We start from the raw sequence: 25,582 nt of genomic DNA, 5'->3' as shown, positions 1-25,582 counted from the left end.
AGTAAAAGACGTCTCTATAAAAAGTAATGCATGGCAAAGCAGTAGTGAATTATGTCAACACATTACAGAGTGATGGAACACATTGCTTAATATGGCAAATTGAAAATCCCACACCTGACCTTGAAGTCATTGGCTCAAGGGCAGATGTTCACTAATAGAGAAAAAAGGAGGGCAGACCAAATAACTTACATGCACCTCCTGGTGGGTGTTGCATAAAACAACTGGCAGCCAGATGGGAGCAGGTCACTCCATCACTGAGTGCAGTGCATTGAGAAAAATAAATAAAAACAACACATTTAATTTTACACAGAGTAGGCTAAATGCAAAGTTGTTGGAAACAAGATCATACCCAATAAATGGTGACAGCAGAAGTGGTCATGGGGTAGCTTGGTAGCAAGACAAAGCTAATGACCACCCTAGCAATTACACCAATACAAAATGAATGTTAAAATTCAACATCACTGTCAGCATGCGTTAAAGTTTATACACGTTGGTAGATATAGCACAGAACTGTTCAATTGAACACATGACTTTATGATGAAATAAATCTTTCAATTTCCATTGCATCATAATCTCTCTGTTAGTCTGAACATGTTTCCATACTTAGACTTTCTCCTCTGCCATTTGTACAATGTACTTTTGATCATTTGTCCAAAGACAAGATATAGAATATTAGGATTAACCACATCCCGCTTAGCTTTCATACAGTTTCACGCTGCACTTATCAAATGCTCTTTGGTTTATATTTAATGGCTAACAACTCAAAGTCTGTTTAAAACTTTATGTAAAAATAAATAGACATGGGAATCAGAGAAGTATCACAAATTCTCACCTTTATGGTAAAAGTTTGGAATGGCTTTGTGCGTGGGAAATTGTGTCTCACAGATTTGCTTGAGCTTTGTTAAGATTGATAAAGGTTAATGATGGTAGAGCGGTAGACGTTGTCTACATGGACTTCAGTGGAACCTTGGACAAGGTTCCGTATGGTAGACTGAGTAGTAAAGTTAGATCATATGGGATTCAGGGAGAGACTTGGATACAAAACTGGCTTGATGGTAGGAGACAGAGGGCGGTGGTGAAAGGTTGATTTTTGGGTTGGAGGCCTGTAACTAGCAATGTTTCACAGGGATCGGAGATGGGTCCACTGTTATTTGTCATTTATATAAAACGACTTGGATGAGAATTTAGGAGGCATGATTAGTAATTGTGTATATGACAGCAAAATTGGTGGTGCAGTCAACAGAGAAGAAGGTTACCTAAGATTACAAAGGGATCTTGATGAATTAGGCCAATGGGCCGAGGAGTGGCCGTTGGAGTTTAATTTGAATAAATGCCAGCAATTACATTTTGGTGATGTGAACAAGGGCAGGGCTTCTACATTTAATAAAGGAGGGCCCTGGGTAGTTTTGTCAAACAAAGAGATCCAGGGTGCAGATACATAGTTCTTTGAAATTTACATCACAGGGAGAAAGGGTGGTTAAGAAGTCATTTAGCCCACTTGCCTTCATTGCTCAGACCATTGAAAATAGGAGTTGGCACATCATGTTAAGGTTACACAGGACGTTGGTGAAGCCACTTTTGGAGTACTGTGTACAGTTCTGGTCATCCTGCTATGGGATGGATAATATTAAATTGAAGCAGGTTCAGAGAAAATTTACCAGGATGTTGCTGGGACCGGAGGGTTTGAGTTAGAAGGCTGGGACCTCCTACACGTGGAGGTTTATAAAATCATGAGGGGCATAGGCAAGGTGAATAGCATCAGTCTTTTTCCTAGGGTGGGGGGGATAAAGTCGGGGGCATATCTTTAAGGTGAGAGGCAAAAGATTTAATAAAAGAGACCAGAGGGGCAACTTTTTTAAAAAAACAGAGTGATTCTTAGGTGGAATGAGCTGTCAGAGAAGTGGTAGGTACAGATATAGTTACAACATTTGAAAGACATTTGGGCAGGTATGTTAATAGGAAAGGTTTAGAAGGATATGGACCAAACATAGGCAATTGAGACTAGTTTAGCTTGGGAAACTTGATCAGTGTGGACAAATGGACTGAAGGATCTGTTTCTGTTTCTGTGCTGTATGATTCTATGACTCATAGGGGACAGTCAGACAGAAAACCAGACACTCAGCCATGTTTTACCGTTCAATCAGATCATGGCTAATCCAGTCAATTTCATTTACTCACCTTTGTTTCATATTCTGTGTTACCTGTGACAGAAATGATTTCTAAAGAGATAGTGACTGATGCTTCATGAAAGTTTGGAGGATTCAGAGGAGAAAGTATAAGTATGGAAACATGTTCAGACTAATTGAGAGAGATTATGATGCAGTGGCTATTGAAAGATTTATTTCATCATAAAGTCATGTGTTCAATTGAACAGTTCTTGTTTTTCCTCACTTCCTTTTCCCTGTTCTCCATCTTCTCACTTTCGCCCTCACTGGTACTTCCAAAACTAGGCTCATAGGGTAAATAACACAATGGGCTGGTTTGACCAATCAGCCAGAAAATACATTTCATTTCTGTTCAGATCAGGCCTTGTCTTCTGAACAGCTTTATCCTTTCCCAGAAGTGATCTTCATGTCCAAAAAAGATCAAAATTCCTCCATTCTATAACATTCCTCAAGCTATGCATTCACCTCCCTGATCTGCCTTCATCTGAAAGGTGAAACCTGCGGCACAGGTAGTATTTCTGAGAATACTACCTTGGAGATCCTGCGTCTCAAACTACTTCACAACTCCTGAAACTGATCCTGCAAGATCTCCATGCCGTACGTCTCCATGTTGCTGGGTCTCACATGACTCACAACCACTGGTTTCCAGATGTCGAATCGAGCCACTTTATTATATCCTGACTCCTTGCACCCATATAGGACTCGATCTCAGCTGCAAATCAGAACATCAGTCTATCTATTGAAATACTGAGTCACCCACCACTACCATTTTTTAAAAAAAATGAAAAAAGCATATTTTTGAAATAAAAGGTCTTTATATGCATACGCAGGTGCTACAGCAGTTTGACTCTGTCCACAGTCTTTACATATGTAGAAAAAAAAACCCAAGGCATTTCTTACTTATACAAGATTATACTTACATACGCTTGAAGCATCAAAAGGATCCAAAAACTGAACAGGCCCCCATTTAACTTTACCCACTAAACCACTTTTTATCTAAATTTCACAAATATTACTTTATTCATAAAAATATCTTTAGAAACATATATAATCACTAAAGTAGTTCAGTTCTGTGGTAGCATATGAAGAAACAAACAAACATTAGAGTTTGATTCTATCCAGTAATAAGCCAAAGGCATTTCTTACTTGTTGAACATTATGTTGACATACATTTGAGGCACCAGGAGGCTCTGATAACCGAACAGACCCTCTTAACTTCAGCAGAAATATCTCAGTGAGCAGTCTTTCCCCATTATGCCCGCCTCAATGTATTCCTGGACCTTGGAATCTGCCAGTCTGCAACACTCAGTCGAGGTTGACTCCTTGTTCTGGAAGGCCAACAATTTTCAGGCATCTTTCACAGAATTGATGGTCCTCCAGGTGCAGTTGACTTTTGTCTCAGTGTGCATCCTGGGGAACAGACATTAGAGCATGGAGTCCTGTCTCACAGAACTGCTTGGGACGAACCTCGACAAAAACCACTGCATCGTTGCAAAGGCACATTCTAGCAGGAGACATGTGACAGTCTCTACCTTACTGCATCAGATCTCCCATCCAACCGCACCCCCACAACAGCTTAGAAAGCAGCATGTGGTAGCACAATCTCACAGGTAGTGCTTTTCTCACCACCACCCAGGCTATGGCTTAGTGCTTATTGGTAGGTTCTGGCATTCAGGTGCTCTGCCAAATTTTGACAGTCTGCTCAGGGACCACACAACAGGATCCAGCCTCTCCTCTTCCCTGTAGGGTTTCAAGCGTGCTACGTGCTGACCACTTCCTGTTGGACTGGAGGTCAAAGGTGCTTTTCTTTGTAAATTTTTCCAGAAAGAACAGGTGAACTGGAAAGATCCAACTACTTGGAGCGTTCTGTGGCAACAAGGCCAGTTCCATCCTTTGCAACACCAGACACAGATAAAACCTTAGTGTGTACTGATACTTGGTGCTTGCGTACCGAGATTCTACACTGAGCTTGATGTAGCTACATACAAAGGTGGCCATCAGGATGGAGGGAAATGTTGGGTATGTTCTTCTGCTTCACCCTGGCGACGTGCTCCTCAAAGTTTTTGCTTACGCCCCAGTCCATCCAAACCATATTCTCAGCACTTTCAGGTAATCTGTCTGGATGGTGAGGGCGATAAAGGATTGGTTGGCCCAGTTGCCAAAGAACTTGGCCGCGTTCTTGCCTCCCGAGGCCAGTTCCAACTGGTTGTCAGTGTGCAGCTTCTTGAGCATCTGCAGTGGATTGGAGCAGAAAATGGTGACTTTATCCGTGTACAGGGAGGTTTGGCCTGCAGGCCTCTGCGGCCTGGAACAGTTAGCCTCCTCAAGCTCACATCCCTCCTGATGGACTCAGAAAAATGTTCTATACAACACAAACAAGGCAGGAGAGAGTGGGCAGCCTTGCCTTACTCCGGACTTGATTGGGAAGTTGTTTCCCACCCATTGATTGAAACGGCACTAATGGTATTGATGTAGAGCAGTCAGATCCCATTGCAGATACCCTCCCCAAAGCCTAACTTGGAGAGCATGTTCCACATGTAGGTGTGCGATATCCTGTCAAAGGCCTTCTCCTAGTCCAGGCTGATGAGGCAGGTGTCCTGCACGTAGGTGATTGCATCCCTGAGGAGTTCAATGCTCAGAGATCATCCTGGCTGATACAGCGCGGTTCTCGTCAGGGCGAATCGCCGATCCCAGAGCAGACCTGACCCGGTTGGCAATGACCTTAGACGGGATTTTATAATCCACATTCTACAGTGAAATATCTAACTCCTTCGCTCTTTCCCTTCCACTTGCAGATGAGGGTGATGATGCCTTTTCTCGTGGATACACATGCTACCTGCCAGAAGCACCATCATACGTCTCCCCCAACAGGTCGTGGCCAATCAAGTCCCACAGAGCAGAATTCAACTAGGCTGGTAAACTGTCACTAAATCGAAACACATTGCCTTTAAAAAAAAATTGCAAGCAGTGTCTATCAAAGGAGCCAAACTTGTCATTTGAGGATTCCTATTGTAATTTGAAAATTAAAAAGTAGTACTTGAATTTACCCAACAATTTACTTTAGCTCCCGACAGGTTAAATTGTTTTGGCTGCTTTGAAAAGTTCCCACAAGCAGCAGTGTGGTGGCTATTAAAGTCTATAATAGTACTTGGTTTTCTAGAAAACAGTTTACTTCATTTGCTAACATCTGACCTTTGACCTCAGGCTCCAGACAATAAAGGATTAGAATACACAGCATCAGTTACTGGACATTAAAACTGCACGTGTCTCTGGTATTTCCCTGGTGACCACTCACGGGCCTAGTGGTATTTACCATCTTACCAGTACGTGGTACTGACTAAAGGCTGCATAAAGTTGTTCACTGCTACCAATCTTCCCTTGACTTGGCCTACTGCGTGATCAATGGCAGAGGATACATTACCCTACAACACAGGGTCACAGTAGATGTACAGCATGGAAATAGACCTGTCAGTCCAAAACCTTCCTGCTGACCAGATATCCTAAATTCATCTAATCCCATTTTCCAGCATTTGGCCCAAATCCCTCTAAACCCTTCCTATTCATGTACCCATCCAGGTGCCTTTTAAAATGTTGCAATTGTAAACAGCCTCCACCAATTCCATTTGCAATTCATGTCATACACGCACCACCCTCTGCATGAAAAAGTTGCCTCTTACATATCTTTCCCCTCACACTTTAAGCGTATACCCAAGATAATAAAATGTGAGGCTGGATGAACAGAGCAGGCCAAGCAGCATCTCAGGAGCACAAAAGCTGACGTTTCGGTGCTCCTGAGATGCTGCTTGGCCTGCTGTGTTCATCCAGCCTCACATTTTATTATCTTGGAATTCTCCAGCATCTGCAGTTCCCATTATCTCTTAAGCGTATACCCTCTAGTTTTCGACTCCCCTACTCAGGGTAAAAAGACCATGTCTATTTACCCTATCCATGCCCTTCACGATGGTGTAAGCCTTCGTAAAAAGGACACCCTCAACCTCCAATACTCTGGGGAAAAGAGCCCCAGCCTATTTAGCCTTTCCCTCTAGCTCAAGCCCTCCAATCCTGGCAACTTCCTTTTAAATCTTTTCTGCATCCTTTCAAGTTTAATAACATCTTTCCTATAGCAGGGAAGCCAGAATTGCACAGCATCTACAGAAAGGGCACTGTTCTTATAAACAGGAAGGTTTGTTGCATCATAATGATAAATACAGTTACATTTGGTCAGACAAAATGACTAGAACCTTAGAGAGCTTACACAGGAATGGTAACCCCTTCTAAAAGCAGGACTGGAGCCCCTTGCCTCTACCCACAGACTGAGTGACATCTGTAGAATGGGTGGGGGCAACATAATATGAATATTAACCCTTTCAGAACCATTACCTTATGAAAAAAAACCTGTGATGCATGGTGGAGAAACTTAAATATCTTACTTCTGGGTTGCAACAACATGTTTTTGTTCTATGCCTCTGTACACAATAGATATCTGATAAAAGTAACTGTGAGGCTTCAGTTCAGATATATTTTACATCAACATCTATCATCCAGATGTCAACCATAGCATAATTAGAACCTTCGTTTAGTAGAATAACACTGCCGTGTTTGCACATGCCACTTCAGAGTAACAACAGTAAGGAGCTTGTCTTTGTGATATAAACAGCCGTGTTAGATGAAGCAGAGATTAGCTCTTGTTTGTGCTGGGAACAGCTCCAAAAATTGTATGAACTGGCTGAATGAACTCTCCCTACTTCACAAAAGAGAAAGACAACAAAGACACAGAATTGCACAAAGTCATTTGGAAAATAAAAACATTGTAAGTGAGCCAAGCTTTTAACAAGGGTGGTGAAGGTATTAGGTGGTCTCAAAGTTAGCAATCCTAGGAGAGTCATGAGAAGATATCACATTCAAGTCAAGTATAATGACCTATTAATCTGGAGAAAGGAGCTGGGCCTTTTCTTTTGCATCAGAGATAAAAGGTATGGGTTAAACGAAATGAAAATAATCATAAATATTCCTCTGAATATCCAACAGCTGTGAAATACAGCAATTTAGATATCTCAAGCCTCACCCTGTGCTTACTCCACTTGCTTATTTAAGGAAACACACATGTAAAAGATATGAAAATCCTGCTTGGGTCACAAGGGGGCATGAATGTTCCAGCCCTGGGTCTTTCTATAGTACATGGATACAGGGAAGTGAGAGCCGATTTAGTATAAGGCAAAGCAGTCAAGATTGCCTTTGGGTGTAAATGATACCATCAAATGAGAGAAAGCATCAATAGAAGATGTGAACATCTAACAGCATGAAAATAAACAAATGCCAATCGAAAAGAGTGGACATTATTTTATATATTTTAAAAAAAATCGGCGTTATCACAGCACTTAATATCTTCGAATAAAATAGGAGATCTTCTTGGTGCTGCTCACAGCTAATCTAAACAAAGCTCCCATGATTCTCATTGGGATGCCACATTTAGGTCAATGAATGCAGACTAAACTAAGTGTACAGAAGCAGATCAGCCAGCATTTGCCAATAGACCAGAGGAGTTACTATCTCACGAGTGGACCTCTCATACACACTGTTGGTGTAAGCTCTACATTCGATATGTTTATGCCTCTACTCACTTCACAGATGCTGATCATCAAGCATTTTCCATTTTTGGTTCATATTGCCAGTATCTTCAACTTTGTCTTTTTATTTTTGAGTAAGAGACAGTTAGAGCTTTAGACAAGAGGGTTTGTCCTGTTCTGAGGAAGGGTCACTTGACCCGAAATGTTAACTGATTTCTCTACACAGATGCTGCCAGACCCGCTCAGATTTTCCAGCAATTTGTTTTTAAGAGAAATGAACAGCACAAACCGACCATTTGGTCCAACTTGTCGGTGCTGACCGGATATCCTATATAAATCTAATACTGTTTGCCAGCATTTGGCCCATATCACTCTAAACCCTTCCTATTCATGTGCCCATCCAGATGCCTTTTTAAATGTTGTAAATGTACCAGCCTCCACTACCACCACTGGCAGCTCACTGTGTGAATAAGTTGCCCCTTAGGTCTCTTTCAGATCATTCCACTCTCACCTTAAACCTATGCCCTCTAGTTCTGGACTTCCCTAACTTGGGAAAAAGACCTTGTCTATTCACCCTATCCATGTCCCTCATGATTTTATAAACCTCTATAAAGATTACCCCTCAGTCTCTGATGTTCCAGGGAAAATAGCACCAGTCTATTCAGCCTCTCCCTATAGCTCAAACCATCAAACCCTGGCAACATCCTTGTGAATTTTTTATGAACCCTTTCAAGTTTCATAACAGCAGGGAGACCAGAATTTCACGCAGTAGTCCAACTGTGGCCTAACCAATGTCTTGAACAGTCACTACATGGCTTCCCAACTCCTATAGTCAATACACTGACCAATAAAAGGCAAGCATACCAAACGCCTTCTTCACTGTCCTATTTACCTGTGAATCCAGTTTCAAGGAACTATGAAACTACACTCCAAAGTCTTGTTGTTCAGCAACATTCCTTAGGACCTTACCATTACGTGTCAAAGTCCTGCCCTGATTAGCATTAGTTTTTGGTAGTGTTTATTTAAAAAAATCGGGTTTCTGTTGTTAAAAACCTTGCATTTTTAATGATATATTTTCCAACTACTGGACATCCCGAAGCTTTTTATACTAAATGAATTACTTTTGAAACATTGTCTCTGCTCTAATATAGGAAAGGTGGCAGCAAATTTGTGCATGCCAATGTGCTCGTGACTAGATGTGTTGTTGACTAAAGCATAAACATTAAACAGAAATGGCAGCAATAACTCCACAGTAGTTCTTCAAATTGTGCCTTAGGATCTTTCATGTCCATCAGAGAGCATAGGCAGAGCCTTGGTGTAATGAATTCTTTGAAACACAGCACCTAGAGCAGTGTAGTATCTCTCAGTACTACACTGAAGTGTCAGCCTAGATTATGACACATAGGTCCCCAAGTGGGACTTGAGTGCCCCAAGCTTCTGACCCAGAAACAGAAGTACCACTAGGGCCTCAGCTGACATATAAATGCTACTTCTGCCTCTAATACTTTAGCAGGGAAATGGGGAAATTAACAGCATTAGGACAAAGTTCTTGGTATCAGCACACACCACTGTATGGCCTAATTTTGGCAAATTTTGAGTTGCCAGCCCCTCATGATTCTGCTTATTATAACGTTGGCCAATTCTTGGCCATAGTACCAAGTGCCTCAACACAAATATGTTCTCCACTTTAAGAAATAAACTGGTCAACTTCTCTCCGTGTTTCTCTCAGAGACTGAAAGAAGTGCCTCTTTTGTAATTCTCGGTGTTGGTCTCCTGAATTTCTCCTTTCTTTGTTCAACTTACTACCACTTCTCTATCTATATTTCAAAATACTTGCTCTCGCATTCAATATAGGTGTTAATTTACCTTTCCCAATCACATGATTTATTTTTCTCTCTCTTTACGGGCTTTCTTCTGACTCTTTTCACTTAGTCATATTAATTCAGTCTCTGCATGACTATGATAACAGCAGAAAAAATCTTTTGGAAAAAAGTTTAAGTTAAAAAAAAACACTTTAAAAAAATGTGTCAAACTTCCATTGACATACATACACAGGTAATCCGAAACAACTTCATTGTGAACTTTTTGAAACTTAAATTGAATGAGTGATGGTGATCACAGCAAAGAATATTCAGGAGGAAAGTTGAGTAAATAAGTATCTAACTGTGAAGTCAGGACAAACCTGTAGCAGAAAATACACACAATACCAGCCCCCCAATACTGAGGGGAGCAGGAGCAATGATTAAATTTCAAAGAAGTTGTTCCAGAGTTTTATCCAGGGAATGATCACATTAGACAACGATTCACATCGTTCAAGGGCAGGTGTGGCTGTTGGATGTGTGGCAGCGACTTAGAGACTTAGGGCACCAATGTGGTACAACCTGCTGGTCGGTACTGAGACTTTGACTACAAGTGAGGGAGTGCCACTGCCACTTCAGATATCATTCTTTCAATATTTTACACAGGAATGAGGGGCAGGATACAAACTACACAAAACTTGATTCATCATTTTCCATACCAAGCCACTTCACTGACCTCTCAGGGAAAAGCATGGTCTTAAATGTATTACAGCAAGAATAATCAGTCACAACCAATTTGTGCACTGCGCTCCTACAATGTGCCCTTCTTTCATTCACCCAATCGTTAATGTATTTTTATGTTGTGTATTCTGCAATTAACTGGGAAAATCATCACTGGTGAGCTGGAAGCTTGGTTACAAAATGTAGCAGGCTCTGGGTTTGACTCACATTCCATACCTGTTGTTCTAACATCACTGTTTCATATGTTCTCAGACTGGTAATAAACTGCACATTGCATGAGCGGCAAGAACATTTTGATTATTGGGGTTTGTTAGTGGTTTTGCTCCAGGGTGTAAGCACCACAATGCTCTTTGTGGTATTGACCAGAAGGAAGTAGCATTAAAAGTCCAGGATTGGGTTGATTAAATTTAACAAGGGTTTCTGATCGATGACAAGATTTTCCAGTTGCTTTCCTTGCTACCATGTGGGTTCTGAATTACAAAACAAAAGCAATCTATAGCATCACCAGAGGATATCAGAAGTCACATGATATCAGGTTGTAGTCCTACCAGTTTATTCGGAATCACATGCTTTCGGAGCACTGCTTCTTCATCAGGTGAAGTCAGTTCACCCAACGAAGGGGTTATGGTCCGAAAGCCTCTGATTTCAAATAAAACTGTCAGACTATAATGTGGTGTCGTGTGACTTCTGACTTTGTCCACCCAAGTCCAAAACCGGCACCTATGCATCATCACTTGAGAATGAAATCACCCACACACACCACGTCCCATTCTGTCTGGTCCTCTGGGAGGTTAGAAGGAACTTCAGTTTTGCACAAGCTTCAGTATCACTGCAATCAGCACAAAGCAAAGGCCCGAAACGTCAGCTTTCCTGCTCCTCTGATGCTGCTTGGCCTGCTGTGTTCATCCAGCTCCACACCTTGTTATCTTGGAAACTTGAGAGTTTTGTTTTTCAAGGAAAAAAACCATGTTAGCTCTAACACAACAGTTGACTCCCCTTGGATGATTTGTGGCTCAAGTGATGTATGCAAGTACTGTGCTCCAATGGTCTGGCTAGATTCAATACATGCCTTCAGTCCAATTTTGCCTCATTGAAAAGAAGTTATTCTGATACTATTGACCTGACACCACAGCCTTATAAGTAAACAAGTAGACCTTGAAATTGGAGCACAGAATGTGTAAAATCAAACTTACATAGTTTGTATTCATTTTTACCTGACAGGTGTCTGACAGGCATCGCATTTTAAGGCTGCATACAAGCCATTGAAAAGAAATGAAATCAAAATTATTGAAAAGATTGTTAAGATTCCAAGTGCAAGTCACTCTTCTTGTTGAAGAAGTGCAAATAATTTCAGTTTGGACACTTTGAGAAAATCTCTTCTACTGCAGAGGCAAGAGGTAAGAATTTGAGTCATTTGTGGACTCTAGGGAGAAAATAAATGAGGGACATGGGCTGAAAAGAAGGTCAGCTCAATAATTTGCTCTGTGGTGTGGTTTGAATGAATTCTGGAACTGAACTGAATGGAGCCAGTTTACTTGTTAGCTTTATGCACAACACAGGAAATGGCCACCCCTTCACATGTGGATGCCAAACACATTTTAGTGTAACACAATCAATATTAAATCTTAAATCTCCACAGAAATATCCAGCATCATATGATTTATCATTAAACTGGAACAATGTCAGAGGAACCTAGGCTGGAGGTTAAGCACATAGGGACAAAGTAACATAAAACACTCATTGTTTCAGGCTGTCATTGGTGCGAGTCAGCTATAGAACAATTGTTTTGTTTCCAGATCTATTCAACCGTTGCCAACTGTCAGCGCCTACTGCATGTTGAAATTGGATGGTCAGTTCCGCTTTGCTCTAGTGGATGGAAGACAAAAAACTCTAGGGAACATCAACCACTCTCCCTCTAAACTGCACCATTGGGAATCCCCGTACATGTCAGTTGCCATGTGACTTCCACTTTCAGAAGCAGGGGAAGCACAGGGACCAACGTAAAAACACATACACACACACACAGAGAGAGAGAGAGAGGGAGAGAGAGAGGGAGAGAGAGAGGGAGAGAGAGAGGGAGAGAGAGAGGGAGAGAGAGAGGGAGAGAGAGAGGGAGAGAGAGAGGGAGAGAGAGAGGGAGAGAGGGAGGGAGAGAGGGAGGGAGAGAGGGAGGGAGAGAGGGAGGGAGAGAGGGAGGGAGAGAGGGAGGGAGAGAGGGAGGGAGAGAGGGAGGGAGGGAGAGAGGGAGGGAGAGAGGGAGGGAGAGAGGGAGGGAGAGAGGGAGAGGGAGAGGGAGAGGGAGAGAGAGAGGGAGAGAGAGAGGGAGAGAGTGGGAGAGAGAGTGGGAGAGAGAGGGAGATCCAACAGGGAATTAGTGTGGCAGGAATACAGAACCCCGTACCACACAGGATGGTTGAGGTCAATGTCTGGTTTTGTCTTAAATAATGGGTACGCTAATGTTGAAGGAGATAAATAAACAGAAGGTTGTGCTTGTAGCATAACAGGAAGGAAGTTTTTGTGGAGCAGAAACATTTGTAGATCCTGTTAGCTATATGTTTGTTTGTGCTTGCAATTATCTGAAATCAGACCACATTAATTCATCACATCCTCCCATACCCTTTGAGTAACAGATTCAGGGCAGGCAAGTGGAGTAAAAAGCATCTCGAGATCCCCATCAATGTTTTCCTGACTCTGTTTAAAAAAAAGCATTCAATTTCTTGGGTAGTATGGTAGGTGACTGCCTCCTGGGTAAAGTACCATATCTCTTGCCTCTGTGCAAATTCTAATTTTTCATCTTTAACCAGCGCTAAACCTCCTTTCCCCTTTAAGGTGTGCCAAAACAGCATCTGGATTTTCTTTTGTGTTTGCTGCCTATTTTCTTTTTCTATAATCCCCCTTTGCTTCTTCACTTTCCTTCTGGGCTTTGTATTCAGCTTTACAGAATCCCTACTGCGAGAAGAGAGGCCATTTGACCCATCAAGTCTGCACCAACCCTCTGATGAGTTTCCCACCCAGACCCAGCCCCAGCCCTAACTCCGTAACCCCACATTTTCCATAGCTAACACACTTAGCCTGCACATCTTTGCACACCATGGCTCAATGTGGTGTGCTCAGCTGCACATCTTTCGACTGTGGGGGGAATTGAGAACATCCTGAAGAAACCCACGCAGACATGGAGAGAATATGTAAACTCCACATGAACTGACACAGTCGTCCAAGGCTTGAATTGAACCAGTGTGCCTGTTGCTAGGAGACAGTGGTGCTAACCACTGAGCTGCCATGCTGCCTAGCTTGGTTTTCAACTGTAATTGACACCTCTTTTAAACATACTTTTTAATTTAGTTTCTCTTTTTGTCATCTGGGGAGCGCTGAATTTGTTTACCTCACCATTCTCTTTTGTGGGCATATACCTTGACTATGCCTAAAATCATCTCCTCTGTCGACATTGTCCATTGTTCAGTTACTGTTTTGCCCATTTCTCAGTCTATCCAGCCTAGTTCTGCTTTTCTCCATTGAAATCTGCTGTCAGTTGATCGATCTTACTTTGGATTGACAAGTGTAATTTTCTGCTATCATCCTAAACATTGTATCACATTGAATACACACCCCCATTGTCTCCCTTTAGTTTCAGTGAGATTCTCTGGTCTTCAGCAGCTTTTCTATAATTCTTTCACTGCTTCTGGCGGTGTTAAGGCTTTAAGAATAAAGACTGCTTGCTCTAAAACAAACTCTTCCTGTCTAGAAAGGTTGGCTGTAAACTGCGATATCTTCAGGCACTCACTTGGTCTGTGGTCCTTTTTAAAAAGGTCTTGACTCCTGAAGGAGACACTTCCTTTTTTAAATAAAGGTCAGAATTATTTTCTTTTCTAGGGAGAGCTGTAGACTCTTAAACTGCTGGTGATTTCTTTAACTGTGAAGCAGCTCACAATGCATTGTCACCATGTGGTAAGAGGCAGCCTTAGCTGGTATCTGGGTTTGCTGGAATCTGCTTAGGATAGATATGTTGCCATCAATCCTTCTTGCAATGCTAGTCGACTGGGCTTATGAGTATTAAGTAATTTAAAGTTAATCATTAATAAAATCTTGGACACATGCAGAAAGTATTCTATTAGATAATTGTAAGCTAACAGCTTGTGTTATATTAAGATTGATTAATTATATCACACAAACAGGAGTATCTCCTTGTTATCCTTACTCCTTCTTTTGATATCCCCTCCCTTTACATGTATTTTTAAGTCACCTATAGATTTTATCAATACACAGTACTTTCATTGTTGTTCCTTGCTTTCCTAAATTCCTTTCTAACTCTCGTCCTGCATTTTCTATACATCTGTAGGTTATCTGACATCCTGGACATTCAGTCTCTGCCATAACCTTCTTACAGTTTTGCCTCATCCAACCGTGCATGTCCTTTAACACCTACCTGCAGATCTCAAATTGACAATTCCACCCACACTCTTGTGGGAATATTTTGTTCTGAATGGTTGCTTGCTATTTTCTGAAAACTCCCACTGCTCTTACACTATTTGATCCCTAAAGAAGTTGTTTCCTGCCGATTCGTGCCAAATCACGTTTCAGTTTAGTACAGTTGGCTTTTTCTCCAAATCAAAAACTTTTCACTTTTAGCTTATCTTTGTTTCATAGTTAATTTCTATGACTAGGTAACGTGTCATTAAATGATCATTAGCACTAAACTGGTTTCCTGTTAGGTTCCTCTGTTTTTTGCATTTTCTTTCAAAGTACAGCATTACTTCATGTTGTGACTGCAGCTGATGACACGGACAGAATTGTTGTTTATGTTGTTTCATGATTTCAAGCCAGGAACTTCATTTTCAGTTCTACAGGACAAATGGAAATCCATCAGATTCAATCTTGAGGGAATACATTCATCTGTGATTTAATTAATAATGTTTAGCTTATAACAGCCAAACTCTCAACCATAGAATTAGAGTCACGTAGTCAGAGTCAGAGTCATTCAGCACAGAAACAGACCCTTTGGTCCAACTAGTCCATGAATCATAATCCCAAACTAAAATAGCCCTACCCGCCTGTGCTTGGCCCATTTCCCTCAAAACATTTCTTATTCATGTATTATCCAAATGTCTTTTGAACATTGTAACTTTAACCGCATCCACCACTTCCTCTGGAAGTTCATTCCACACACGTACCACTCTGTGCGTAATGAAATCGTCCCTTGTGCCCTTTCTAAATCTTTCTCCTCGCATCTGAACCATATGCCCCCTAGTCTTTAAATCCACCATCATAGAGAAGACATCTGCTGTTCACCTTATCTATGGCCCACATGTTCTTCTAAACATGCGGTCACCCCTCACCCTACAACACTTAAATGGAAGAAGTCCAAGCCTACCTAGCCTCTGTTATAGACTATGTATCAGATTCTAACAAATCTCTCAAGGCCATGCTAATGCCGAAGACAGGAAAATTTGTTCAGAAACGGTGTATGATGCATGTTTTCACTACTATACATACACTTTACTAATTAAGTTTACTGTGGTGTTCTTGAGCAATTATCTTACTAAAGTAGAATCTTACTAAACTGAATCTGGAATAGATTTGGCCAGTTCTTTTGAAGGTACAAGCACTAAATGAGCCAAACATGTAAGACCATCTCTGAAGAAGGGTCCAGATCCAAAACATCAGCTTTCCTGCTCCTCTGATGCTGCTTGGCCTGCTGTGTTCATCCAGCTCTACACCTTATCTCAGATTCTCCAGCATCAGCAGTCCCTACTATCTCTGTAAGACTATCAGTTCAACTCATCTCCCACAAAATGTGGAATATAGAAGTTCACATCAGAAGCTATTGGATGATCCTATTTAAAAATGAAAGTACATTTTCAGCAGTACATTTTCTAACCCAGTTATGATTTGTTGTAATTTTTCCTTTAAAACATGAACATGTAAATGCTTTGCCAGTGACCAGTGATCGGCACAAGTGGATGGGAAGTTTCATGCTGTTGATATAGTAAACACTAAATTGATCTCATTTTTATTTGGTATGTTAACATGTTAAGTCAAAGACTGATGCAGACTAGACCTTTGGATTCTGTACCCATTGCTTTCAAACTTATTATGGGAGAAGTTTAAGAAAATGAATTTAAAGAGATGCGCCAACTATCCTCAACAAACTGTATAATGATCACGTCCACAACCATACACATCATTCCACCATCTTCCCTCGACAGGAAATACAAATGTTTCAAAACACGTACCAATAGATTCAAGAATAGCTTCCTCCCCAGTTAACAGACTTTTGAATGGACCTCTCATATTGAAGTTGATCTTTCGCCACACCTTCTCTCCAGCTGTAACGCTATTGTGCATTCTGTTCTGTTACCCTGATGTACATGTGTGATATGATTTGCCTGTGTAGCACGCAAAACAATACTTTCCACCGTATCTCAGCACGTGACAATAATAAAATCAAGTCAAATATCTCCATGTTTAGAAGATTTTATTTTTTCAGTTATAAATAGATTTCCCATAATTGGAAAGTATTGATTGTCATAACAATAGAATGACAATGATAATGTATCTCTAATCAAGAAGAGGCGCGGAATTGACTGAACATCACTCAGATAAAACTGATTTGAATAAAACCTAGGAAGCTAATTGATTATACCGTCTTTGCTGTTCTTGTCTTATCGGTTAACTTAAGCAAAACCGTTATGTGGAGAACTCACCAAGATAGTGGTGGAGTAGGGCTTCTGAGCCTGGGGCTTGTCCACTGTTCGCTTTTCTTTACATCCTATCAATTTCCTTCTCCTTGCCTTTTGGTGAAGAGTTATGTCATTGGTGCGACGAGCATCTATGCTCTTGCCCCTAGAAGAATTTGGTGTGAGTAGGCATTTAAACCAAGGGTGGGGGGTTGGAAGCTTTTCTGCCTATTAAACTATGGTCCCTGATTCAAGAAACTTCAGACAGAGGAAACTGTCTTTCCCTTTTAATATCCTGATGACCTTAATTAGATCACCCCTTCACCTTCTAGATGTTAAGAATAAAAAGGTCTAATCCTTATAATGTAATGCTTCTAGCCCAGGTACCATCCTTGTGAACCTACATTGAACTACTTCCAAGGCCAGCATATCCTTCTTAAGGTATGGTGCCCAGATCTGCTCACAAAGTGGGGTCTGACTAGGGAGTTGTCTGACTGCCCTGTAGATGTGAAGGCCTACATTCTATTTAATTTCTTGACTATTTTGCACACCTGAACTCCCAAATCTGGACATCTACTGTATTTAACTTTGTGCTGTCTAAAACCACACCCTGATTTGTCCTTTCGCAGTGCGAAATGGATTCCCTCACACTTTATATTATAATCCATCTGCAACAGCTTTGCCCATCCACTTTATCTATCAATATCCTGTTGTAACTTTACGCTGCTGTCAATGCTGCCCAATTGTGTCTCATTAGCAGAATTGGATATTTGACTTTTTAAATGACCTTATCTACGTTGTGTTGTGGGGGTGCCGGTGTCGGACTGGGGTGGACAAGGTCAGAAGGCACACAACACCAGGTTGTACTCCAGCCAGGTTTATTTGAAATCACAAGCTTTCAGAGCAGATTTCACCCGACGAAGGAGCAGTGCTTTGAAAGCTTGTGATTTCAAATAAACGTTTAGGACTATAACCTGGTGTTGTGTGACCTCTGACATTTTCTAAGTCATTAATGAATAGCATGTGCTAGGAGGCCCTAGCACAGGTCCCTGTGGGACACTGCTAGTCACGCCCTCCAATTTTAGTATTTAGCCATTATTCTAATTCAGTGGACTGCTAAATAAAAGAGAGGTGACACAGGATTCTCAGAACTTTGTCAGCACTGTGAGATTCCGCCGAAACCTTTGAATGAGGGGCAACCGTTTGAACACATTGCTGCTGTTTTCAATCACTTTCCTTCTCAGAATCAAAGCAAGGCTGGAGGGAGGGAGGGAGCAATGATTCATTGCAGTGCTTTTTCCAGACATTTTTGTAACCAGAACCTATTTGAAGAAGATTTACGATAGACAGAATGAAGGAATCAGAGCACAGGGCAGATCATTCTGCTGATTATTAAGAAATAAAAGCTGCCTTTTACCTGAGCCATTGCTTCCGATGTGCCAAGTGTGCCGTAACTGTTCAAAAATTGAGACAAATTGTTCGGTATTCCTATCATGTACCAGATAAAATAAGAACCGATAATCATGCAAGATCTTTGTTTCAAGATTTGGCTTAACATGATTGTTTATGCAGGAAAGAGGAGTCCTGAGGAGGTAACATTAAAACAAAGAATCACTGAACTGATTGATTGTTCTTGCTTCCATTCAATTCTGTCTTCTCTCAAATCTATTGAGTACAGTAACTTAGAGCCTAGGCCACAATCCAATTCATTATTTACTCTTGTGCTTTCTGAAGAAGCCTCATATTTCTGAAGAAGGGTCTAGGCCCAAAACATCAGCCTTCCTGCTCCTCTGATGCTGCTTGGCCTGCTGTGTTCATCCAGCTCGACACCTTGTTATCCCACTCTTGGGTTCATCGGGAACATCGATTCACTGGCAGGAATAGTTACGTGATACTAAATTGGGGAACACATTTAACTCAAAAAGCTACAAGTTTAACAGACCGGCTTCCATTTATCTGGATTAAGGCAAATCTTCACATGCGCCTCAACCCAAGATGGACAGAGTGTTTCTCTGACAAATCGAGAATTTGAATCTTGAGAGCGAGGGGAGAGCTGTGATTGGACTCCATAAGACGGAGCACGATGACACTATGGCCATATCTCTTAAAAACGTATATTACATACCTGCTGCGATACACAACACCATGGCTAATAATTTGATTTGTTATTGTCACTTGTACCTAGGTACAGTGAAAAGTTTGGTTTTGTGTATCGTACAGTCCGATCATACCATACAAAGTGCATTCGCGTAACAGAACAAAGTAAAGAATACAACGTTACAGCTGCACAGAATGTGCTCAAAGAGCAAGATCAACATTTAAATTATAAATGTGCATCTCAAATTTTAAAGTCGAAATAACAAGGGGTGGGGAGGAAGAAGCTGTTCTTGAATCTGTTGGTACGTGTTTAAGCTTTTGTACCTTCTGCCGGACAGAAGGAGTTAGAAGAGATTATAAGTGGTGTGGGAAGGGTCTTTGGTTATGTTAGCTGCCTTCCTGAGAATGCGGGAAATGTACATGGAGTCAATGGATGGAAGGTTGGCTTGCATGATGGACTGGCTTGTTAAAATAACTCTGTGGCATTTTACTGTCATGGGCAGAGAAGTTGCCATACCATGCTGTGACTCAACCAGATAGGATGCTTTCGATGGAGCATCTATAAAAGTTGGTAAGCGTCATTGTGGCCATGCTGAATTTCCTTAGCCTCCTGAAGAAGTAGAGGTGTTGTGATGGGAGTAGAAAGAAAAAAAAAACCCATATAAATTAGAGATAACAAGGTGTAGAGCTGGATGCTTGGTTCGCAATAAACAGCTGCACCTCCCAGTCACGAACCATTTCAACTCCCCCTCCCATTCCTCAGATGGCATGTCCATTCTGGGCCTCCTGCAGTGCCACAACGATGCCGCCCGAAGGTTGCAGGAACAGAAATCCATATTCTGCTTGGGAACCCTGCAGCCCAATGGTATCACTGTGAATTTCACAAGCTTCAAAATCTCCCCTCCCCCTACCGCATCCCAAAACCCACCCAAGCTTAGGAGCAGGAAAGCTGACGTTTCGGGCCTAGGCCCTTCATGAGAAATGGCCGGATTGTGGGGGGGGGGGGGGGGGGGGTTCTGAAATAAATATGGAGAGAGGGAGAGGTGGATCAAAGATGGATAGAGGAGAAGATAGATGTAGAGGAGACAGACAAGTTAAAAAGAGACGGGGATGGAGCTAGTAAAGGTCAGTGAAGGTGGGGAGGGGGTAGGTCAGTCCAGGGAGGACGGACAGGATGAGGTTAGTAGGTAGGAAATGGGGACGTGGCTTGAGGTGACAGGACGGGATAGGTGAGAGGAAGAACAAGTTAGGGAGGCGGGGATGGGCTGGGCTGGTTTTGGGATGCAGTGGGGGAGGGGAGATTTTGAAGCTTGTGAAATCTACAATGATAATGTGCAGGTGAACATCTGCTTGATGTGGCAAGTCTTCTTGGGGCCTGGGATGGGGGTGAGGGAGGTGGTGTGGGGGCAGGTGTACCACTTCCTGCATTTGCAGGGGAAGGTGCCGGGGGTGCTGGGGCTGGAGGGGAGTGTGGAGCGGACAAGGGAGTCATGGAGAGAGTGGTCTCTCCGGAAGGCAGGCAAGGGTGGGGATGGAAAAATATATGTCTTTGGTGGTGGGGTCAGATTGCAGATGGCAGAAGTGTCAGAGGATGATGCGTTGGATCCGGAGGTTGGTGGGGGTGGTACGTGAGGACTAGGGGGATTCTGTTTTGGTTGTTGTTACTGCGGGGACAGGGTGTGAGGGATGAGCTGTGGGAAATGTGGGAGACACAGTCAAGGGCGTTCTCGACCACTGGCAGGGTCGGGGGTGGGGGGGGGTGGGGGGTGGAAGCTGCAGTCCTTGAAAAACGGAGGACATCTGACATGTGCGGGAGTGGAATACCTCATCCTGGGAGCAGATGCAGCAGAGGCGAAGGAATTGGGAATAGGGGACAGCATTTTTGCAGGAAGGTGGGTGGGAGGAGGTGTATTCTTAGGTAGCTGTGGGAGTTGGTAACCCCACATGAAAATTACTTGTTTTTAAATGTAGGTTTGGCTCTTGTCTTGTCAAGAAGTACATTGTTGATACAATGAGCCCTGTAGTTTATTCCTGCCTGCATTGTCTTCCTGCTAAATAGGAAGCAAAGCAAAAGATAGTGTCATTTCCACCTGCCCTCCAGCGGATAGCACTAGGGAAATAGTTAAGCTAAAAATAGTCATATCACTTTTATACTGCAATGAATGGTGCTATGTAGGCGGTGTTAATTTTAGATTGCACAAGCATATCTGGGGAAATTATTGCTACGAAACATCATCCTGCCACATTAAGACATTTTCTTAGAGACTTGCTTGGCATTTTGAAAAGAGCTGATTGTTACATTAAACGGCTCGGTGTGAAAGCAGAGCACTATAAACACAACCTCCATGAACATATGGCCTTCCCACTCTGCATTTCCGAACTATGGGACATGACAAAGAAAACCTCAGCTATTTCAGGCAAAAAAACTGTTGCATTTGATATCCACTCCTGGCTGCACATTCTATACTCGGAGGGTCAGATTTTGCAGAAAACTCTATGAACCTTAAAAATGGCAAGCAAGACCCAGGTGTGGAAGTCACACCCCTTCTGTCAGTTCCAACAGAGCCAATTTTTGCCAGCAAGAGCAAAGCAACAGGCTGCCATTCACACAGTATAGAAACTTGAGCTCAGTAGAGCACAAACCGACTCCATCTTGGCTGTTCCAAAGGCTGGACAATGGGAGGAATTCAGGGATCAATGGAAGAAACATAACATGCTTGAAGGCTGAACAAGTTTACTTAAAATGTCACAATATGAAGATTTAAAAATAAATCCCTTGCTCTTTAAATTTGAGAAAACAGAAAGAAAAGGCTTAAATTATGACCGTCAGCTCAATTGTTCTGATTGACAGGTATAAATTAAAAATAAGTGTTGTTCAATGGGATCCTACATTGATATTTTCAATGAGTTGTTATTATGTATTTATTAATGTTTGGCTGAGTTTCAAAAGCTAAAGCATCTCAATAGGCTCTATTAGTTCATGGTTTGAATAACAATTTAAATATCCTATTAAAAGGAGGACAGCTTTCTTTGACTTACAGTTAGAAAAGATGTTTTAAAGAAGAAGTTAAGCAATCAAGCGGATTGAAAAGTTTGAAGAGGTTTTCAGAATGACACTATTTTCACTATCAAGTATGTATGAGTGAGAGATTTTTTTTTGCCTTTTAATCTCCACACGGTTCCGGAGGTCATCCTAATGTGGATACAGGGGATGTAGCTATGGAGGTAGCATGGGAGTTCGACGGCCATTGTGGGGATTGGGTATGTCATGACAGAGGGACCAAGGGCCATTTTAGAGGTGGCAGCTTGAGGGCTTTACAGCTTCTAAAATGCAAAGTCGTCCCAAGTGAGGCAAGCCATCTTACCAGTTTGTACTGTTACTGACTTGCACCCTACTCCCCATTCAAGCGTGCACCCAGTCATAGCCTAGAATTGATCTCTGGACTCGATGAGGCCAACTCTATCTCTGTTCTGGCCAACTCTATTCTGTGGAAGGGTCGTTGAACACGAAACATGAACTTTTTTTTGCTTCACAGATGCTGCCAGACCTGCTGAGCTTTTCCAGCAACTTCTGCTTTTGTTCCAGATTTACAGCATCTGCAATTCTTTCAGTTTCTAGCTCACCTGACTTTCTGAAGTGGACTTTGGGTCTAATGGGGGCTTTCAAAACAAAGCGAGTCAGACAAAACATTCCCTGGCTTGAACTACCCACCCTGAAAATAAAAACACAGCTCCCAAGAATCAGCCAAGTAATGGCAGGAGTGTTAAAACTGTTCACAGAATCACCAAAAGGCTTTGCAGTTTTGCTTATTGAGGTTGGGATTCTCCACATTTTAATGAAAAGGCTGCAATTTAAGATTTTTACCTTGTTAATTCTACCTCTCACCCGCCCTCTTTTGGAGGGAATACTAGGTGCTCCACAATAGACAACTGTGCCTCAGGACTGCTGCTAAGTGCACATCCTACCAGGTGAACACCATGTGGCAGAAGGCTTTCTGCACGAGCTGTAGTCCAATCTACAACGAAAATGGACAGGGTACAGGAACACAAATTAAGAAAGTCAAAATGAGAAATGGAACAAGGATGAGATTCCAGTCTGGTTTCCACACCAGTTGATAAGAGAGAAGAGAGTCGACAAAGCGAAACAGGATCATTAAAGTCTGATAATGTGGTGGTAACATTTTGTTTTGTTGCTACAAAGTTGCTCTGGCTTCCTCCTCAAAACTTACGTTTGTCATATCGAAACAGTATAAATGACCTAAATGTAATATAAAACCGAGGGAATTTTGTTTCTCCACTTCAGGAAAGCATGTAATTTGAAAGTACCAAGATAATAAAATGGGAGGCTGGATGAACACAGCAGGCCAAGCAGCATCTCAGGAGCACAAAAGCTGACGTTTCGGGCCTAGACCCTTCATCCTGAGATGCTGCTTGGCCTGCTGTGTTCATCCAGCCTCACATTTTATAATCTTGGAATTCTCCAACATCTGCAGTTCCCATTATCTCTGATACTAATTTGAAAGTACATTGGCTTTATTTTTCCAACTGCAAGCATTTTGCTTTAATATCTCATTCATGCGAATGAAAGTTGGTGCTTATCTATATCAATCATAGACAAAGACCAATGGATCACAGTATTGTGGTTAGTAAGTACCAACAGGATGCTTTTTTGTTCAAACTGAAAGTGAAAGACACAACAGAGTAGATTGCCAAGTCTATACAATGCTTCCCACTACATTATCACAAACATTTTTGGTAACTTACGCTACATTATAGAGTTGTTCTACAAAGAGATAACAAAGTGATACTTTATGTTGATGGAAGAAAAAAAATGCATAGAATTTCTGTGTCACATTACTGGAGCACAGTTCTTCAAACACAACAGGATCAGAGTTTCATCTTGGAGGCAGGACCGAACCCGGTGTCCCACTCCTGCTCCCATCTTGGATACTTGGGAGGCAGGACTCTCCAGGAGCCCGGGCTCCAAAAATGACAGAAATGGAGATGGACGGAGTTCTGAGCAATCAGGTTAAAAGGCCTGCTTCCCTATTCAAAACATTTACAAATTTACTCACCTGGTGCTTCTGCTGAAATCGCAACTTGTCTATATGCAGATGAGCCATCTGACCACTAAATATACTCCTGACTTTAACCCCTCATTCTCTATCCACTGAACAAACAGAACTCCCAGGCTTTAGGTTATAAAAGCTGGAAGCCATCGAATTGCTCAAAACTCCCCAGGAATGGCTGTATGGTTGCCTATAGACCAGTTGTGCTGATTGGAGGCTGGTGGTGAACGGGGAGATATTCTTTGATAACGGTGTACAGCTGGATCAACACAGCAGGCCAGGCAGCATCAGAGGAGCAGGAAAGCTAATGTTGCGGGTCTGGACCCTTCTTCAGAAAAAGAAGGGTCCAGATGTGAAACGTCAGCTTTCCTGCTCCTCTGATGCTGCCTGGCCTGCTGTGTTCATCCAGCTGCACACTGTTATATCAGACTCCAGCATCTGCAGTTCCTACAATCTCGGAGATATTCTACAGGTGCTTTTCAAATCACTAGCCCACCTTGGCTTGACCACTACATCTTTACGTGTGGCAGGCAAGGCTTATGGTGGCCCATCCACCCTTTTCCCACATCCCGTCTCCTTCTCACTTTCAATCCTGGCTACAGTTTCTTGGCCAGTAGGAGGCAATGATTGGGGATTGCATGTGTGTGCGTGTATGCGTGTGCGCGAATCTTGTGTGATTACGCTGATGTCTTTGTGCGTTCCTGCACATGAAGTTTAGCCTTCTGAGTAAAGTTACAGACTCTTCAAAATAACTGCCTAAACAAAACTGATCTTAAATCTTTTGATATGTTGGCATCAATGGCAAAGCCATAATTTGCCGTTAATCCCAAATTGCATTTGAGCTATCCTGGAATACCTTGGAACAGAATGTTTTTTTTAAGTCATTTCAGACAACTGTTTCAAGTCAACCACATTGATGAGAAACTGGAATCCAATAGCGGATTCCCTCCCTGAAAAAAATGTCAATGAACCAGATGGGCCCTTACAACAACTGACAATCATTTCCTAGCTTCTATTACTGTGATTACTGTTCAAAGTCATGTTTTATTCATTTAAATTCTAGCAGCTTCTGTGCTGGGATTAAAACCAGTGTTTCCATTTGCCTCAGCTGCTGAATGACTAGCCCAGTAATATTTTCTCTATGCTACCATCTTCTCCAAAAAAGTCACGCATTTCTATGAAAAGGATGAAGCAGTTTAACTGCGACCAATAAACCATCAAACTCTCCAAGAAAACATACAGATTTTAGCACTGCTATCTTATCAGATAGAGGAAATATATAAAAATAATGGGAAAAATAATAAACACACTGACTTACATATTGCTACTTTACTAGGCTACGCTTTCAATAGGGTGAATTTTAGTCTCATTTTTCAATTCAGTAAGCTTCACTCATTTAAAGGCTTCCTTACTTTTACAAAGTTAACCTTCTTGAAATCCTGCCAGAAGCACACACACTGAAAAGTGCAA

The 25,582-nt window shown here is 42.0% G+C and overlaps 1 protein-coding gene across 4 annotated transcripts in view; it reads right to left on the bottom strand.

The window, feature by feature from the left end:
- The window catches only part of reps2 (RALBP1 associated Eps domain containing 2), a 182,717-nt gene that overhangs the window by 105,254 nt on the left and 51,881 nt on the right, over window positions 1-25,582 (bottom strand). The gene's annotated exons all lie outside the window — the stretch shown is intronic.

The sequence above is a fragment of the Stegostoma tigrinum genome, chromosome 12, assembly GCF_030684315.1.
Source record: "Stegostoma tigrinum isolate sSteTig4 chromosome 12, sSteTig4.hap1, whole genome shotgun sequence".
Classification (NCBI taxonomy): domain Eukaryota; kingdom Metazoa; phylum Chordata; class Chondrichthyes; order Orectolobiformes; family Stegostomatidae; genus Stegostoma; species Stegostoma tigrinum.
This window is presented reverse-complemented; position numbering and strand designations above follow the sequence as displayed.